The following is a 16,209-nucleotide window of genomic DNA, read 5'->3' as shown; positions in this document are numbered from 1 at the left end:
TGCAACTGGAAGAAAAAGTTCCTTATTTGGGAGTTTCAGGCACCCATGAAATCACAGATCTAATACCTAGATCTCTATCCCTATCCTAAAGCATAAAACCCAATGTCAAATGCTGAGTTACAAAGGAAAACCTATATAAAGTTTCTTCCCTTGGCAAACGTACAATCTTTTACAAGAAGGCTATGAACACGAATACATACAAAGTAGAGTGTGACAGGGCCAAAAAAGCAATCATTCACTCAATAGACATTTATTGAGTGCATATTATTTGACAAGTACTATGCTAGGCTCTAGGGAAACAAAAACATGAATGAAGGAAAAACAAAAATTCCTCTTCAAGGAACTGGAGGAAACACCATAATACAGGCAAATGAATTAAAAATATGGGCAAAAGCAAATACAAACTGATTTGGCAAGAGGGGAAAATCAGAAATGACTTCATTTAGAAGATGGCACTTGAACTTAGAAGAAAACTAGATATTTCAAAGGTAGAGGTGAGAAGTGGAGTTTATGGGAACAATTTAGTTAAACTACTAGAGTATATTTCAGACAAGGGGTGGGGGGAGATCAGTTTAAAGGGGTGGAGAAAGAAGATTGAATTTCATGTGTGAGGAACAGCAAATAGGACATTCTGGCTAAGATGTAGTGCATGAAAAGAAATAAATGAAGTCTGGAAAAGAAGGCTGGAGTCTGACTGTGAAAGGTTTTTAATGATGATTAAGATCATAACAAAATACTTCACGAAAAATTTGAGGAAGGAGAACCTTTTGGCAGATTAGGGAGGAAATGACTTTTGGACTGAGCCTTGAAGTTCACTGTTTTCATGGAGCCATAGTGGTAACCCAGTGAGGGGGTTTGAGGGAAATGGTTGAAAGGAAGCATGGGGAGGGGCTCCAGAGATGAGACAAGCCTGTTTCCCAATTGTACCCAGGGTCTGGCTTTCCTTTCAGATCTCATCGAAACATTGCAGACCTTTCAGAAGATGGCATTTGAGGCATTTCTCACAGAACCTCACATGGTGAGCATTTCTTGCTTCCCCAAGCCAATGTCTTGAAGTTGCCTTGGCCCCTGGTTCTCCAGCACCCAATATTCTAACTGATCATCTCAGGCACAGAAAACATTGGCTTATGTACCTCTGTACCCCTGGTAATCCTTCCTTGGACCAGGGAGATCTTAAGTTGCTACATTTTCCACCCACATTTGTTTCAGTTTGAGGAATCACGCTGGGGACAAAAGGTTAGAGAACAAGGTTGTTCCCCACCCCTTGGGCATTCTCCCTGGTATCAAAGTACCTTGAACCAGAGTACCTCTCCTCTGGCACAAAAATATCTAACACAAGAGTCAATTATTTTTAACATATTGTTTTGCTTTGTTTCTTTGTATCTTTGTCCTTTGTGTGATACACACCTCCACCTCTCTGTATTTCTCTGTCACTATTTCTCTGTCTTCTGTCTTTCTTCACTCTCCTCCTCCTCATTCCTCTGTTTCTATCTCCATCTCTTTCTCTTAACTCTTGTACACACACACATACACACATTCAATCACATATGATGTGTTATATATTGTTCGCTGTCTGAGGAATTAATATACAGTTCTCATTGTCAGGACTTCCTCTCTCTGCCCCCATCTTTTTCTCTCTTCTCTCTGCCATTCTCTGGCTCCCCTTCTCCCTTCCTCTTTTTTCCTTTTTTTTCTTCACTCTCTCTTCCTCCTCCTCTTTCTCTTCCCTTCTTCTTCTCCATCTCTCTTCTTTCCCCTCCCCCTCCTCCATCCCTCCTCCTCCTTCCTCCCACCCCACCCTGCTGATGCCTGTTGTTGTCTTGTTCCCTACTGGAAGGCTCCTTTGGTTCAGGGCTGGGCTCCAGGCCACTCTCTCCACTCCAGCTGCTGCTACAGAGGCTCCAGCCAACTCCTGTTTCCATGGCAACAAGAACTCATTTTTTTCCATCCTCTTATTTCTAGTTTCAAAAGGAAACCATGATATTCTTTACTAAGATCATAATAATAATGACAACAACATCTGGCCAGGTCATTTTGGAACAACACTGCACATTAGGTCTTGAAACTCTCTTGGCATTCATTCATCCACTCACCTGCTCCCCTCCAATCTCTTTTAATCACCACACCCTTCCATGACCTCCCTATAGTCCCTGCTCACATACGGGTTAGAGAAGAGCTCCTTTTCTCTTTATTACAATAATTGAAAATGACCTAGTGTTCTTTGGTTTGAGGTTTTGGGGTTTTTTTTACTCAAAAAGAAATCAAAGAGATTTTAACATCTGTCTGATTGTATTAAATACCTATAACATTGTCAAAAATAATAATTGCTCACTCCAATAAGTAGTCTTAAGGTTCACAAAGTATTTCCTTTACAATAACCTCATGAAATAAGCCGACAGTGTCTCTCACTTTCCTTCAATCTGACTAAAGAATGCCAGAATGAATCACCACCATGTCCTTTCAAAGAATGACAGTCTTTTTTTTTAAAGCTACCAGGAAGCAAGACTTGTAGGAGTGAATCCAATGAATCATGTCCCAAGCAAAAATTAGTGATTAATGTCTACACACTCTGTCCATGCCCTGGCCCCACCTTCACCCCAACAACAAAAATATGGGGATTCAAGGGCAAAGTGGCTTCCCTGTGACTCTTTTGAGGTTGGGCCAAGTACAGCTACAAAAGTTGGTCTTTTAATTTTGCTTCAGTAGGGTTCTTTCCCAAGGCAGCATGGAGTAGTAGGAGCACAGAATTTGGATTCACAGGACTTGGATTCTATCTAGTCCTAGTGTGACTTTGGATAAATCACTAAACTTCTCAGGACCTCAGTTTCCTCTTCTATGAAATGATCTAGATGTTCTCTTAGATCCCTTCCAACTCTAAATGCTGTGACCTCCAAATGCTGCCACAAAATGACTTCTTGCCTCAGAAGTTTGTTTTCCCTACACTTTCTACCATAAAGGAGTCTACCAGTTGGCTAAAAGGAGATTCTATTTTTTCCTGGCAAATAATCACTAAAGCAGCACTATAGTCCTCCATTACCACCAAGTTGAAACCCAAGATTAAGTTGTTGTTATTTGACAGATAAGGGTGACTGCCTTAGCCCTCATTCTTCTCAGGAACCAAGTTTGGAGTTCCCTTTCCTACCACATCACTCCCCTGGAGTCTTTATCTATACTACCCAAAGCCACTACAACAGCTTCAACCTTTCCTCATCACACTGTGCCCAGTGTGGAAGTCTGAATCCTGCCACATGTTGTTACTGTTGTTTTTGCATAGTTCAATTGTATCTAATTCTTTGTAACTCCATGAACCAGATTATCCCCTTCTATCCTCCACTGTCTCTCAATGTTGCCCAAGTTCATATTAGTCTTTTATGACATTATCTATCCATCTCATTCTCTGCCAGCCCCTTTTCCTATTTCCTTCAATCTTTTCCAACATCAGGGTCTTTTCCAAAGAGCTCAGTCTTCTTATTGTGTGGTCAAAGTATTTGAGCTTCAACTTCACTATTTGACCTTCCAGAACATAGCCTGAATTAATTTCTTGAAGTTTGGACTTATTTGATCTCCCTGCTGTCCAAGGGACTTTCAAAAGTTCTCTCCAGCATCATAATTTGAAAGTGTCGATTCTGCACATTCCATCTTCATTATAGTCCAACTGTCATACACTGCTACTGGAAAAACCATAGCATTGACTATACAGACTTTTGTTGGCAAGGTAATGTCTGATTTTTAATATGCTGTCCGGATTTGCTATAGCTTTCCTTCTAAGGAGCAAGTATCTTTTAATTTCATGGTTATAGTCATCCTCTGAAGTGATCTTTGCACCCAAGAATATAAAATCTGACACTACTTCCACTTCTTCTCCCTCTGTTTGCCATAGGTAATGGAATCGGTTTCTGATGTAAAACTTCAAGTCACCTTTTACACTCTCCTCTTTCACCCTCATCAAGAGGCTTCTTAATTTCTCTTCACTTTCTTTCCATCTGTGAAAGAACTACCTATTCTGCCTTGCTTCAACAAGCCCTTTTCTATAAAGCAACAATGTCTCCATAAACAGTCCAGATGTCAGACCTTTCATCATTAGGACAAGATCTTCAGACACCTGTCTGCTTCATGCTAGATCATTTTCTAAGAGTAGGGTCTCAAACACCAAGCCCAACCTGTAGTCACTCACACACTGGGCATAGAGGGAATCTTATGAGTGTTTGTCATCCTCAGCCATCTTGAGATAAGGCATAGGAAACGGTCCTACCTGTGATTTCATTCAGGTGCCCTGGCACCTAATTATCAATTACTTCGTGCCCTATGTGCCTCTCTTGGTCTCCTTTCCCTGGTGTTGGAGAAAAAACAGACTAACACTAAACCCCAGTCAACCTATGACTAGCAAACTGCTACTCCTCCTCTCCTTATATCTATGATCCAGAACCTACTGTTGTTTCCCTTGCTATAATTCTCTTCATTCAGCCCCTTCCACATTAGCCCTACCCCATCAAGACCCTATCATACCCTCTCCTCCCTTTCCATTATACTTTCTGATACCCTAATTCTTTATAAACAAATTCTCCTTTATTATAAACCTCTTCCTCTCACATTCTTTCTATCTGTTACTCATAGATATCTGACTCAGCTAAAGACACTGAATTCCCACCTCCAGAACTGAGTTCACCTTATTTCATGTCATCCAACACTCAATGAGGAAAGAAATACAGGTATAGGCTGTCCCTCATCACCACTTCCAGACTTTCCCTCAAGTATTATCACTCAGTGACTTCTCATTCTTTAAAAATTCACTACATTTGTCCATACCACCTTATCTAAATCCTTGTGGCAGTCATACACCATTATTCGGGTCATTCATTTTCCCTCCCTTCTCAATAAGATTAATTATCTGGATCATTGTATTTCTTTCTAATTCAACCCATGCTTTTATTCTTGAGGGCATCAATATTATTCCCTCAAATACTCTGGCCTCCTGTTTCATTACAGGCTTCAACTCTTATGAACTACTTCTTCATGCCACCTACACACAGGGGTGGTTTTACCTTTGATCTCATCTTAACCATAACCATCCTCCTTTGAACATTCAAAATCCTAAAATTCTTCACTCAGATCACAATTTCCTATCCTTGTATCTCTCCCTTTGCCTTCCCCCCCCCAAAAAATAAACTCTGTGATGATTAAAAAGGTTCAAGAGACATAGTTTCTGGGTAATTTAATCACTTTATTAATAAAGCCAACATGTCATTAATAAAAGAGTGGTCATTTGGTCATCTCTCTTAGACAAAAGACAAACATGGGATAGGCAAGAGAAATGACAGTCAACTCTGGTTAATACCATAAGAGATGAACTAGATTAAAATAAAGGACTGAGAGTGACATCATGTCACCCTTGGACAAAGAAACTATCTCTAGGCTCAGACCAAACCCAGGCTTGGGCTATCTAGACAACAGGATCAGTCTACCTTTAATTGAATGGAATTCACCTGAGATTTCTTGTAGATTTGTGTCAGATAGAGGAGAACTTTAACTCAATCTTCAGAGATAGAGGTCTTAAAAATAGAAAAGAAAGGAAGAGCTCTGAATCTCCTCAAATCATTAGTTATTAATAATTATTTCTCAACTTTATTCTGTCCTCAGCCTTTAGTCACCCCCATTTCCCCCTGCTCTCTCAGGCCATGACCCTTTCCCTTGTTCTGCTTTTCCCCTTTCTCTTCTTAACTCAATAGTTACAAAATTGGACTATATACTTGAATTCTTGGTCCCCTTTTCCTGTCTTTGTTCATGCATGGCCAAAGTCCAACAGTGGGTTACCTGTCACTATCTTCCTTCCTTTGTCCTAATAGCATTCTATGAAATGAAGAAATCATATGATTTCAGTGCCTGGATCTATTAAAATTCATGTTATCAATTGAAAAAAGAAGTGTGTTCTGCTTCAATACACTCTTCATAGTCTAGGCAAGTCACGTAACCCTTATTGCCTCGTATCCAGGGTCATCTCTAGTCATCCTGATTAATATCTGACCACTGAACCCAGATAGCTCTGGAGAAGAAAGTGAGGCTGGTAACTTAGCACATCCCCCTTTCACTCAAATCCAATTCACGTTTGTCATGGCTTCACCTCCCCTGATGTCACGGTCTTTTTCAAGAATGAAAGACAGACATCATTATTCTTCTCTAATTGGTGCAGTATTGCACCCTGTATAGTAACTATTCCATTCACACAGAGGAAAGGTAGCTATGGGACTCTTCAAGGCAATGAACCTTGGAACCCATAGAAAGCTAAAATAACAGTGGAGAACTTTGCACATGGATAGCACAAAGAGCTGGGATTCACCACCCTTATGTTAACTATATTCTCTAAACCTGAGTCCACTTTTCCATGAATTATATGTGTCCTTATGCCCCAAACTTTGTGGGGGAAGATATTGTTTTTATACCAATTGTATTTATCATATCTTCTTAATAAATATCCCTAACTAAAAATTAACTAACTGGCTAATTGATATCAACTGATTAATTGATATTGGGGAGTACAATGATTGGAGATAAAAGAACAATACTAAAAATCTCTCATCTTTCTCAGTGATGTACCATATTTCCCAAAAAAATAAGACCTTGCATAATTTTTCAGGATGCTCCTAATATAAACCCTACCCCCAATATAATTGAAATGATACATACAAGTAGTTATAAAGAAGTGGGTCAATTTAATGCTGCCACTTGAATTTCGAGATTGCCACAGAGATCAGCTAGTCTGCAACACTCACTTCGATAAAGAAATAAAGAACTACCTTGCGGAGAGAAGAATAGATTAAATAATGATTCCTGCAGGAATGGCTGTCTGTCTCCAGACATCCCCTGAAAATAAACCCTAATGCATCTTTTGAAGCAAAAATTATTATGATCCAATTTTATTTTCAGAGAATTGTAGTACTAACAGTAAGTGGAAGAATTAAAATTTCCAACTCAAGCTCTCTGTCTAAATAATGAATATAAGGAATTCAGAGAATCATAAGAAGACTTGTATAAAGTGATCTAGAATGAAGAAAGTAAAACCAAGAGAACAATATATACAATTATATAAATAATGAAAACTATAACAACAGTAAAAATTAATTATAATTTAATGGATTGTAATAACATTCTCAATCCTAGAGAATTGACAAGGAAAAACTCCCTTTTTCTTCTCAGCAGTGTAAAGAAACCATGAATGTGGAATATAATATACACTGTCAGATAATTATTATCAGTACTTTCTTATGTCATAGGGGAAAGTACAGGGAAAATGATTGTAGGATTAACAACAAAAAACAATCAAAAAAATGTTAAACACCCATCCTAAGTACCACCTTCTCCATAATACTTTCTTTGATCCCTCCCATTTAGAAATTATCCCTTCCTCCTCAAATCACTTATGTCACTTTGAAATCTCATGTCCACTATCATTTTGTAACTTGGAGTTTAGCTGCGTGTCCATATGCAGTCCTTCCTATTTCATTGTGAACTCCTTGAAAACAGAGGTTGTGTCATTTTTCATATTTTTATCTCTAGCACCTAACATTACCCTGCCTATTGATATTAAATAAATGCTTTTATTTGGGAAAAAAAGAAATAAAATGGAGATGACTATTTCTATTTTTTAAGTTCTGTCTTCTATTTTATACTTCAAAATCTCTTTAAATCATCCCTCTGCCTTTGTCTTCTGTTTTTCCCAGTCTCTGTTGAAGATCTTTTTTTTTACTATTTGAGTCAAGGTTATCTTCTTAAGGCACTAACTCCAGAGTCAGTGGCCTTGAATTTAAATCCTATCTCTGGTATTAACTACCTGTATGACCTGGGATAACCCTTTTATGTCTCTGGGCCTCAATTTTCTTATATGTAAAAATGAAAGAGTTGGGCTAGATATTTTCTGAGGTCTCTTCCAACTCTAGATCTAGGATCCTATGGTGTTCTTGTGCTCCTGATCCAGAATAGTATATTTGAAGTCAGAGCAACCAGGTTCAAATTTCATCTCTTCTGAGTTACTACTGATATGGCCTTAGGTAAGGCAATTAGGATCATAGATTTAGAACCAGAGGGCATATTAGCAAGCATCCTATCCAACCTTTCATTTTACAGTTGAGAAATGTAAGGCTTAGAAAAATGAAGTGACTTGTCCAAAGTCACTTGTTACAGGTAGTAAAAGACAAAGGTGGGATTTGAATCCAGGACCTCTGATTCTAGTTCCCACTGAATGTTTTGTTTCTATATGTCAGTTCTCTCATCTGTATAATGAGGGGGGCAGGAAGAGGGAAGGGTTGGACTAGAAAACCTCTGAAATACCTTCCAAGTCTCAAGGAATTCTATGATCCTAAATCACTTCTCTTTTCAGTGGGCTGTTCTCTCTCTTATCCTTAATCTCTTCTTTGATAAATTTCACAGGAGTTTTTTCTGTGCTGCCTAAAATATGCTTGTTTTCCCCTTCATTAAGAAATGCTATACCTAGGGATGGCTAGGTGGCTCAGTGGATAAAGCACCGGCCCTGGAGTCAGGAGAACCTGGGTTCAAATCCGGTCTCAGACACTTAATAATTACCTAGCTGTGTGGCCTTGGGCAAGCCACTTAACCCCATTGCCTTGCAAAAACCTAAAAAAAAAAAGTAAGGAAGAGATGGTGAGGAGAATGGATATCTTATTGAAAGAGTTTGGCTATGAAAAGGACAATAGTTTAAAGGGGGAGGTAGGGGAGAACAGCATGTCTTTTTTTTTAAAGGTTTTTGCAAGGCAAATGGGGTTAAGTGGCTTGCCCAAGGCCACACAGCTAGGTAATTATTAAGTGTCTGAGACCGGATTTGAACCCAGGTACTCCTGACTCCAGGGCCGGTGTTTTATCCACTGAGCCACCTAGCCGCCCCTCTTCCTTACTTTCTACTTACTTCTTGCCCATATAGCATTCTGGTTTCGGACCCCCACTAATCTAATGAAACTGCTCTCTCAAAGTGTTCTAGTGATCTCTAAACAGCCAAACTCTATGGACTTTTCTTGGTCCTCATCTTTCCTAATCTCTCTAATTGTAACACTTTTGATCAGGTCCTTCTCTTGTCTGTAGAATACCTGATAATATACCCTGATTCTCCTATCTGGATGATCAGTTAGTTCATCTCAGTCTTCTTTGTCAGATCATCATCTCTGTCCTGTGTTTTCCAAGGCTCTGTCTCAGACCCTCCACTCTTATTTACCTTTACACTTACTTTCTTTTCTAAAAATAAAATTTTATTTCCCCAAGTAACATATAAAAACAATTTTTAATCAGGCACAATTTGGAGGTATCTGCAATGGAGAACACCATCTGTATCCAGAGAAAGAATTGTGGAGTTTGAACAAAGACCAAAGACTATTACTTTAATTTTTTTTTAAAAAAAACTGTTATCTTACTATGTAATTTTGCTATCTCTTATACTTTATTTTTCTTCCTCAAGGATATGATTTCTCTCTCATCACATTCAACTTAGATTAATGTTTACCATGGAAACAATGTAAAGACTAACAGACTGCCTTCTATGGGGGGGGAAGCAAGATTAGGGTGGAAATTGTAAAATTCAAAATAAATAAAATCTTTCTTTTAAAAAATTTTTTTAGCATTCATTTAAAAAAAATCTGAGTTCCAAATTTTTTCTCTTGCTCCTCTACTTCTCCCCTCCATGAGACAGTAAGCAATTTAATATAGGTTATTACATGATCAATTATGTAAAACACATTGCAATATTAGATATTTGTGAAAGATATGTTTTTCCCCAAAAGGGGGAATAAATTCCAAAAAATACAGTTAGTGAAAAAAAAAGTATATTTCCCTTTGCATGCAGACTGCATCAGCTCATTCTCTGGAGGTGTACAGCATTTTTCATCACAAGTCCTTTGGAATTGTTTTGAATAATTATCAGTGAGAATAGCTAAATCATTCACAAGATGATCATCTTACATTATTACTGTTACTATCTACAGTGGTCTCCTGGTTATGCTCATTTCACTTTGCCTCAGTTCATATAAGTCTTTCTAGGCTTTTTCTGAAATCTACCTATTTATCATTTCTTATAGAACAGCAATATTCTCTTACAATCATATATCACAACTTGTTCAGTCATTCCCCAACTGATGGGGAATACCCACTTTCTTGATATTTTATCAGTTCCTTTTCTCCTTTGCTCAGAAGACTTACTCCCTTCAAGGCATACTTTAGGCAATACCTCCTATAGGAAGCATTTCCTGATATCCCTAGTTGTTGGTGCCATCTCCCTCCTCAAATTATCTTATTTACTTACCTGTTTAAATGTTAAATCCTCTAGCAGAATACCTTGAGGGCAAAGATTTCTCTTTATTGGATTGACCTTTTGTCACCAATATTTAACATAGTACCTTGTATATAGGAGACATTTGGTAAATGCTTGTGGAAATAGAAAATATATTGATTAAATTATTATTTATATAATTCATGATTAATATATTAAGTATATACTAATTAATAATTATCAAAGATATCTTAGTTTGGGTATTAAAAAAGGTTATATGTGTATAAGTGTGAATGTGTGCATATATTTTATGCTATTTTATTTTTTCAATTACATGCAAAGCTAGTTTTCAACAATCATCTTTTTTGTAAGCTTTTGAGTTCCACAGTTTTCTACTACTGACTTCTGCCATCCCCATGACAGTGAGTAATCTGTTATATAAATGTATAATCATGTTTAACATATTTTCATATTAGTCATGTTGTGAAAGCAGAATCAGAACTAAAGGGAGGAAAACCATGAGAAAAAGACAATAACACTATAAAACAAATTTTAAAAAGTAAAATAGTGTTTTGGTCTGTATTCAGACTTACAGTTTTTCCTCTGAATGTGAATGGCCTTTTCCAAGTCTTTCAGAATTATCTGTGGTCATTGATCTGCTAAGAGGAGCTAAGTTCATCAAAGTTGATCATCACACAATGTTGCTATTAATGCATACAATGTTCTCCTAGTTCTGCTCACTTTGCTCAGCATCAGTTCATGTAAGTCTTTCCAGACTTCATTCTGAAGTCAAACTACTCATGATTTCTTACAAAGCAATAGTACTCCATCACATTCATATACCATCATTTGTTCAGCCATTCTTCTTTTAATGGCATCCCCTCATTTTCCAAATTTTTGCCACTTCAAAAAGAACTGCTATAAATATTTTTGTATGTCCGTCTTTTCCCCATTTTTATGATCTCTTTGGGATACAGAATCATATTGCTCAATCAATATACATATATATAGATATATTTGCATGAACATAGATTCAATAGTTATCTTCAGATGATTAACTACTTTATGGATAATTTGCAGTGTCTGGTTTCTTGTACCCATGGAATTTTTTGGCTCATTTTTTCCCTAATGTCAAAGTAGATCTGTTGATATACAATGCTTATAAAAATGCAAAATAATTTTAATATTGGCCTAAGTAAACTGTCAGTCACCTATCTGCTCACCCCCCCAAATAGAACTACATTCCAAACCCTTCAATTTGTTTTTAATACACTCTTTTGGGATTAACCATTCTATGACCCCTATTATTCTAAATAATCAGGAGCTGACTTTTCAGGGTTTTTCAAGAAAAGTGTCAGTTTTTACCTTGAAAATAAAGGAGTGCCATTAAACAACTCCAAAAATATCTAAACAAATCTCTTTATACAACATGTCATCCTTCCCCACCCCCACCTCAAACTGCCCAAGTGAGCTGGGCTATAAGAGTCACACGTGATGTGTTTTTGTACACAAAGAGGAAAAAACCTCACCACAATCTGTTCCATTCTGGCTATGAAAAATACAAGCTGTGTTTGACTGAAAGGGGAAAAGAAATCTGTCAAGCCAAAAAAGCATAGTAAATACTGAGGTGCTCTGAAAATGAATTCCAACAGACCTTTCCCTCCCTGCCAAATGAAAAAAAAATTATTCTTTGTAAAACTGGCCAGCTCTCCACCCCCATCCCCTGGCCAGACCTCTTTCCCCTGCTTCAGACATTCAGTCATAAGTTTTTATCCTCCCTTATTTCTGTTGCCCTGGGAAATAAAATTGCTAGGACTTTGGGTAGACACTTGATTTAACCTTTCCTAAGGCTTTGAAGTGTATCTGCCTGGATGTCTCTCACCACTAATCAGTGACCTTGGTCAGATCTGGCCCTGGGCATAGAAGAGACATAAGTGAAATTTATCTTGGATTCCTTCACATCCCTTTTCTCTGCTCATAACTTTCAGGATGCTTCCTATTCATCACTAAAGTCCCCTGACCACCTCCTGAAACAATTTGTAACAGAGAATGATAACCAATAAATATTCAAAAAGTCAGTCTGTGACAATTGCCACATTGGCCACATATCTGGCTCTTGAAGTCTTTGTCAAGTTTCTTTTAAGAGTAAGGCTTAACCAAGTGCTATGCTGACTCAGCAAATAATCATTGCGTACTTATTGTACGCCCCTAGCTTTAGTGGGGCTAGAAGAGAAACGAGATGTAGACATGCTTCAAAGCAGCTTATAATCCAGTGAATGAAGCAAGATAGGTATATGTAACAAGGGACATGCCATCAGCCCAGTCATTATGAGCATGCATAGAGATAGAGTGCTGATAATGTAATTCTCTTTATGGAAGAGGTTGGGAACCCTGCTTCTGGGAAAATTGTATTGACCTACAATGGAAATAACCTGGAGAGATTTTGGCACACATAAAAGATATTCTGTGACTGGTTCCATTCTGCTAAACTTATGTTGAGGGGCCTTTCTGATGCTCTAGGATGCATTTAAAAATCACTAGCTGACCAGTGCTTGGACCTTCTTTAATTTGACTTCTTGGATGGCAATATCCAGTTATTACATGAGACAAAACTGTAAAGGGAAAGATCTTATACTCTCTCCCCCTAACATATTAGATAAAATCAGTCACTAATGCCAAGTCCTCCTGAAGTGACCCCATGCTTTAATTTTGCTGACTTTGGCTACAAGCAGTCAACCTTCAAGAGAAGAGTGTCCAGCAGAGGTATGGACACTAATCATATCTCCTAATCCCTTCTCTTCATAATGAGAACCTGGGCAGTCAGTCTGCTGTGAATACTTATCCCACCCTTTCATAAGAAACTTGAATCTATCAAAACACTTTGGGAGCTGTTGAAGGAAACACTAACCATAAATCGTCATTGAAACATGAACAAATTAGTATTGTCTTTCCCTTACATGGGAGTAGTTTATTCTTGTCTGTGAAAAGCACTGGGCAACTAGGTGACTCAATGGATAAGAGTGCCAGGCCTGGCATCAGGAAGACTCCTCTTCCTGATTTCAAATCTAGCATCAGACAGTAAGAACTAGCTGTGTGATCCTGGGTAAATCACTTAACCCTGGTTGACTCAGTTTCTTTATGTGTAAAATGATGAATTGGAGAAGGAAATGGCAAACTATACCAGTATTTTTGTCCAGAAACCCTCAAATGGATTCATGGAGAATCAGATATGACTGATCAACAGTAACACAATGTCAATGGTCATACAGGAAAAGCTTCAACTTAACCTCAAGTCTTCTGATTTCAAGTTCATTTCAGGATACACAAGCCAACATACACAAGTGTGATAGGAGAGGGGTGTGTGTGTGTCTGTGTGTATTTGTGTGGGTGTCTGTGTGTTCTTACAAATGCTATAGGAAGTGAAAGGAAGTCATGGGGAGAGGGGAAAGGGGAGAAGGGAGAGGAAAAAGAGGAGAGGAGAAGAGTTCAAGGAGAGAGGATCAAGGCAGGATCAAGGAGAGAGGATCAGTCACACTGAGAAAGAGACCAGGAGTTTAGAGAAGGCTTCCTGGAACAAGCAGGAATCCACTGGATCTTGAAGAATATCTTGGATTCCTTCACACAAGGGGTGGCTAGGTGGCGCAGTGGAAAAGAGCACTGGCCCGGGAGTCAGGAGTACCTGAGTTCAAATCTAGCCTCATACACTTAATAATTACCTAGCTGTGTGGCCTTGGGCAAGCCACTTAATGCCATTTGTCTTGCAAAAACCTAAAAAAAAATAAATACATATATACACACACACACATATATATATGTATATATATACATATATATGTATATATATATATATAAATATAGGGTTTGATAGATGGAGAGAAGATTGTTAAAAATAATCCAAATAGAGACACATGGTTGAAAAATGAATATAACATACTTCCAGAACAGATAAGAGACAAACCCAACCAGAATTTGTGGAGGAATGGGGAACAATAAGTTGGATCAGTTTTGTGTGGCCAGATTATGGAGGAATTTTTGAGAAAGCTATGGGAAATACAGAGCAACTATTGGGTTCTGTGAAAGGTTCAAGGGTTGTAAAATGTGCAGAAATGTTAAGAATTTGAAGGATCATAAGGTAAGTTTTAGAAATTATACCTGAAACCAATGTAAACACTAACAGAATGCCTTCTGTGGAGGGTGGGGGGAGAGAAGCAAGAATGAGGGAAAAATTGTAAAACTCAGAATAAATAAAAGCTTTCTTAAAAAACAAAAAAGAAATTATACCTGAGGCATAGGAAAAAAGACTTCAGAGGTTTCCTGGTTTCTCTATAACTCACTACTCAACATCACAAAATGAATACCTTATGCACTAGAAGGCAGAATTATCTGACATTTTAAGTATATATATATATATATATATAAAATATATATATATATATTTTATTTCTTAAATTTTTATTGCTAAATGTTGTTTCTGCATTAAGCTTCATTGCCAGATATACCTCTTCTTTCTCACCTCATCAGAGATCTATCCCTGTAATGAAAAATACAGAGTGAAGAAAAGCAGTTCCAAAAAACTAATTAATACCTCATGATGTGTATGCAGTATTTTACAAATATTAGTGTTCCATTGCTGTAAAAAAAAAAGAGGGCATTTCTCATTTCCCCCTTTTTATTTATAGTCAAGATAAATTATTTTTCATTACTCAGTTTTCAGTTTGGAATTTTTTGTTGTTTTCTTTCTATTTATATTGTTATAATCACTGTGAATATTGATTTTAAGTCAACAAATATTTATTAAGTGGTTTATATTCACCAGATACTATGCTAAGTGATGAATATACAAACCAAAAAACTACCTATTCAAATGAGTTTATAATCTAATGTATTTAGAATGCTTTTATTTACTTTATTTTGCAGTAAGTGGTGCAATGGATTGCACACTGAGATTGGAATAAGAAAGATTCATCTTCATGAGTTCAAATTTGACTTCAGATACCTATTAACTGTTTGGCCCTAGGCAAATCACTTAAACTTGTTTGCCTCAGTTTCCCCATTTGTGAAATGAGCTAGAGATGAAAATTCCTTACTAATCCAGTATCCCTGCCAAAAAGATTTATCTAGAGTTTGGCTTTAACAAAAGACAATCAGGGCAATATTCACAAGTTTATTGTTCATCTAAGCTTGCAGTCAATCATGCTTAAAAGGGAGCTCGGTAGAACTGAGCTCAAAAAAGCTTTTGAGGGAAGCATATTTATGCTTTGGCATAATCAGAAGATAGGGTCTTAAGTAGGTGATATTTTTTGGTACTTGTCTATCTAAGGACTTTCCTGATGTGTTTCAAGTCAGGAGAGAAGAATCATATCAATAGTTTCATTACATTTTAAGAAAAGTCCCTCCTTGCTTTAGACTTTGGGGGGGGGGGATTATCAGTTATGCTAAAAGACCTTCACAAAGCATGAGAGTAGGTAATCTTGGTGGTATCTAGGAAGAAAAGACAAGATTGACTTTTACAATTTGGAAGACTTACTTAAAGAGAGTTTCACCCTTACAATTGCTCATTTGATCTGTTTACGAGGAAGTTCTCTTTTGTATCAAAGACCAAAAAAGTTTATATATAAAACATATATGTATATGTATATACAACACATATACATATGTATTTTAAAGGACAAAATTCATTGTTCACATTGCCAAGAAAAACCAAATGAGGTCACAAAAAGTTCAGCACAACTGAAAAACAATTTAACAACAGCATATATACCTAACCATACCTAACCATCTCTATATTCTTCATATTCATTATGAGAATCAAAAGATCAAAGAATTAGAGCTGGAAGGGACCCAGAGGCAGCTAGTTCAACTCTATCAGATATTACCATCTCTATTTTACAGATGAGAAAACAAGAGGTTGAGATTTGCTCATGGTCACACAGGAATGAGCATCT

General features: G+C 37.3%; 1 long non-coding RNA gene across 1 annotated transcript in view; it reads left to right on the top strand.

Moving 5' to 3' along the window:
- Positions 1 to 16,209, top strand: part of LOC141505472 (uncharacterized) — a 47,598-nt gene that overhangs the window by 14,971 nt on the left and 16,418 nt on the right. The window contains exon 2 of the long non-coding RNA XR_012473611.1: positions 951 to 1,018. This is a non-coding gene — a long non-coding RNA (uncharacterized LOC141505472). The remainder of the gene's footprint in view (positions 1 to 950; positions 1,019 to 16,209) is intronic.

This window comes from Macrotis lagotis, chromosome 1 (genome assembly GCF_037893015.1).
Source record: "Macrotis lagotis isolate mMagLag1 chromosome 1, bilby.v1.9.chrom.fasta, whole genome shotgun sequence".
NCBI classification, from domain to species: Eukaryota; Metazoa; Chordata; class Mammalia; order Peramelemorphia; family Peramelidae; genus Macrotis; species Macrotis lagotis.
Note: the sequence above shows the minus strand (reverse complement) of the source record. Positions and strands in the feature narration are given on the sequence as shown.